Here is a 4,297-nt window from a genome sequence, read left to right on the forward strand (position 1 = left end):
TTCACCTGCACATCCACCAATGTTATATATGCCATCATATGCCAGCAATGCCCCTCTGCTATGTACATTGGCCAAACTGGACAGTCACTACGCAAGAGGATAAATGGACACAAGTCAGATATCAGGAATGGCAATATACAAAAACCTGTAGGAGAACTGTGACTGTGAATGGCTTTCCAACTACAGAAGCAGTTTCTCCTCCCTTGGAGTTCACACCTCAACTGCTAGCAGAGCACCTCACCCTCCCTGATTGAACTAACCTCATTATCTCCATACTGATTTATACCTGCCTCTGGAGATTTCCATTACTTGCATCTGAAGAAGTGAGGTTCTTACCCACGAAAGCTTATGCTCCCAATACTTCTGTTAGTCTTAAAGGTGCCACAGGACCCTCTGTTGCTTTTTACAGATTCAGACTAACACGGCTACCCCTCTGATGTATGGTTCTGAAGTGTCAAGCTACAGTTTTTATTAGATCCTTTAAAAATGCCTTTTCTCCTAACTGTGATTCACTTAATTCCTGCTGAAGTCAGGGTTGGCATATGCATTCCACCCCCATGTAGATCTCAAAGCAATTTATAAAGGTGGGCAAGCATAAATTACCCCTATTTCACAGATGGAGAAAATCAGGCATAGCGAGATGAAGTGACTTATTGATGATCAAACACAGTGAGTCAACAGCAGAGCTAAGACTAGATCTCAGATCACCTGATGCCCTGACCAGTGCCCCCAGCCACCCTATACCAGGCTGCTTTCCTTTGACTGTCTGCAAATATGGTAACAAGGGCCCTAGTACCCTTCCCAAGACTGTGAAAGCTAAACCCACTTCAAGCCTGTTCAGACACAAGGGGGAGATATCAAGAGGGGAGGCACCAACACAGGCAGTTTTAGAAAAGAACTTTGAAGAGGGAGGGCACATGTCACATGGAAATGGGCGGCTGTTCCAGGCTCAAGAGGACAGCATGGAAGAAGGTGCAAAGCCAAGAATGGGAGTAGGAGGCAAAGAGAACAATGCAGAGAGCGAGAGAGCGAAGTGGGAGAGTTTTCATTTAGCATATTGTTTCCACAAGCCCTGGTGCAAGGGAATATTTTATAGTATTTTTACCATTGTTTGCACACTGATTTTGCTTTTTCTCCATAATTCTTTCCTGCAGTCTGGCTGGCACCTACAAAGAAGAAGATTAGCCAGGGAACATGCCGCAAATGCTGCATTAGGTGTGAGACATGTCTGAACTTCTCAAAAAATGGTGAGTTTATCCTCAACATGCCTTAGCATCACTTATCCAGAGCTAAAAGTAGCAGCTCCTGTTTAGATCATATAATGGCTGAAGGCCAATAGGAAATACCTGTCTCAGTAAATGGACTGGGTTTCACAGTCTAAGAGAGAGAAAGTGTGAATGTGAGAGACCTGGAACTTTCAATGTAAGTTTCATGCGTGTAATTCTAATATACCTCAAATTACAAAGGATAAAGGTGAAGCTCATCAATCTCTCATTTTTACATTGTTCTGTAGTATGAGAACAAGGGGTCATGCTATGAAAACAGTGGCAGGTAAATTTAACAGAAATGAAACAAAATACTTCCCCACAGAGAGGAACATGAAGGTAAAGGCAATTTACTTCCTAATCCCTCCAGAAGGTAGTATCCCTACTGTTGTACAGGGCCCTGGTAGTGACCTGATTAGAATGATGAGGTGGGATCTAAAAATCTGTTCCAATCCCCCTATTGATTTGAAGTGGCTTTTTATCCTGGTGTGCCTCTGTCTGTCAGTTGGATGGAAATCCCTTCTTTAAAACTAGACCAGCTTAGCCAAACTGCATTTCTAGCTCTTTAGCTGACTGAAGATGGGATGCTTTGTGATTTCTGTCAAGTGTGAAATCTGCAGCATGATTAAAATCTCCTGCTGCTTTAAAAAAAAAGGAAAAAAGAAAGAAATCACAAACACAGGATTAAGATCCTCAAAACAGCATCTGCAAGCCGTTTTTTAAATGCAGTAGGGTTCCAGCCAATAGTAGGTGCACATATGTTAATAAAAGTACAACTAAGATTGCCAGCACCACCACTTACACAATAAGCAGTTTTCCTTTTACAATCTCTTGAATAGCAAGACTTGGCATTGCTAGGCTTTGTGAGAGCAGAACTGCTACGCCAGCACTCTGTCACACCAGCACTTAGAAATTACTCCTCCTTCCAATCACTCGATCACAGATACTCACAAATTTCCAGGTAGCCACATATGCATCTCCCAGAGAAGAGCATCACTAACATGAAAAACATTAACACCACTGCCAAAGTTTTCTCTGTGCCCATTTGGACAGATGAGGCCTCTGCAGTGCTGGTGGGGAGAGAGAAAACGATTCTATCATTTGGGCTTTCTGAATGAATATACATATTAAAACAAATCCGTGGCCACCTAGAACTTTTGCAGATAGCACCTTGCTGAGTCCCAACCTCAGAGGGGCATGAACATTTTCACAAGCAGAGAAGCCTTTGTGTTCTCACACGAGCCTGTAAAATGTGTTCCCATGCTCTGTCCCCAGAACATAACTGATTTCTGCCCATCATTCTCACAACACTGTACCAGGGTAATTTGAGGCCTATAGGGAAAGTCAGTTAGGTGATTCTTGTTTCACTAATGAAATAGGAAGCTGAATGCAGTGTAAGATGAAGAACTAAAACTTTATTAAACTCAGTAGACTGCTCTGTCAGTGTGGCTGAGTTGCTTCCAGCCAAACTCCCCACCAAGGGTGCCAGACCGGGGGGCGGTGGGGTGTAAGGAGGCCATAGCCCTCCCATTTTTTGAAAGTACTTTTTGCCACAGACCTCCCCACCCCTCCTCTTCCTCCCAAGGCCCCGCTCCCCCAGCCAGGCCAGCAGGTGGAGCCTAGTCAGGGAGCCCAGGCAGCATGTGGCGCCGCGAACCCTCCACCCGCCCATAGTGGGGGGGATGAGTGCAGCGCACATCCCTTCCATGTTGGCCCTCCACCCAGGGCAAGTGGAGGGTCTGCACTGCGGCTCCCCACAGCTGCCCGGCCACGCAGCTCTTACCATGGGCCAGGTTGGGGAAAGCCATGTGGGCAGCTGTGGGGAGCTGCAAACCTCCACTTGCCTGGGTAGGGTGTCCACAGGGCAGGGACATGGGCTGGGGGCTGCACTTGCCTCCCTCCCTCACCCCCTGGGCAGGTGGAGGGTCCATGGCTCCTAGCCCGCTCCGGCTTCCGGTTTGGCTGGGGGCAGGGCCTCGGGCAGAAGGGGTGGGGCAAGGAAACGGAGCGGGGTTTGGGTCCGTGGCCCCGACTTTTGGAAAGTCTCTGCTGCTCTTGATCCCCACATTCCCCGTTCCACAGCTGTCCCGTCAATAACAATCCCTTCAGTGAACATGGGCCCTCTGACTCCAGTTCCATTGAAAATTAGACATCTTCCCTATTTTACAAACATTTTAATATAAAATTTAATTCTTTTCACCCCAGAAAGTCCTTCCAAAGCTTGGCTGAGTCTTCACTGGAACACCTCTTGTGCTGGGCTTATGTGTATTGGCATCCACAGTCATCTGTAGTGACCAAATGGAGTTGCAAAGGTTGGCAACATGTTGGACTCTTTATCCAGGCTTATGTGCCAAAACCAGTTCCTCATATCACAGATTGTAAAGATTCTGGCTTTCAAAAGTTTTGGAACAATGTCATCAATTGTGGCCAATGGGTGGTGGCATCTGTTCAATGACTGATTCAGTGGCTTTGGGTATGCAGATGTGTAATTTGCCTGCTGGCTTCTTTACTACCACTATGCTGCTTCTCCCGGCTGTATTGGCCTCTAGAAGTGCCATGATACCCTCTTCTGCAGATGTTTGAGCATCTTGCATACTGGATTATTGCCACTGGAATTTTCCTTTGTGGTAAGCATGCACAGGTTCCACTTTGGGGTCTACTTCCAGTCACAGCTTTCCTTTGAGAAATCCATTACCTTTTAAACCATCCCCATATGCTTTTAAAATTGTCTTCATTGTCCATGGGACTTGTCCCTTTGCTCTTGTACTGTCATTATAAAATTCTGATGCCGCATCCTGACCAGATCCATGGTTTATATGGCTATATTTCCTAAGGGGGCCTGGGATGTTTACCAGCCACCACCACAAGCTTCAGTTGGTACTGTCTGTTATTTTTCAAGTTAGTTATTATGAGGTGACTGTGACATTATGCCCCATATTCTTCATAGAAATATTGTCATGATATGAATACACCATAACTAAGATATTTTTATGCAAGATGGGTCATGTGAGATATCATTGGAAAGGTTATTA

At 45.7% G+C, this 4,297-nt stretch overlaps 1 long non-coding RNA gene across 2 annotated transcripts; it reads left to right on the plus strand.

The window, feature by feature from the left end:
• Positions 1 to 645: 645 nt before the first annotated feature.
• On the plus strand, positions 646 to 3,968 carry LOC135982750 (uncharacterized). Of its 2 annotated transcripts, none has more exons than XR_010600296.1 (3): positions 646 to 777; positions 1,155 to 1,247; positions 3,471 to 3,968. It is a non-coding gene; the product is annotated as an uncharacterized LOC135982750 (long non-coding RNA). The 2 variants fall into 2 exon arrangements; XR_010600297.1 differs by lacking the exon at positions 646 to 777 and adding an exon at positions 788 to 972.
• Positions 3,969 to 4,297: the final 329 nt, after the last annotated feature.

This window comes from Chrysemys picta, chromosome 4 (assembly GCF_011386835.1).
Source record: "Chrysemys picta bellii isolate R12L10 chromosome 4, ASM1138683v2, whole genome shotgun sequence".
Taxonomy (NCBI): domain Eukaryota; kingdom Metazoa; phylum Chordata; order Testudines; family Emydidae; genus Chrysemys; species Chrysemys picta.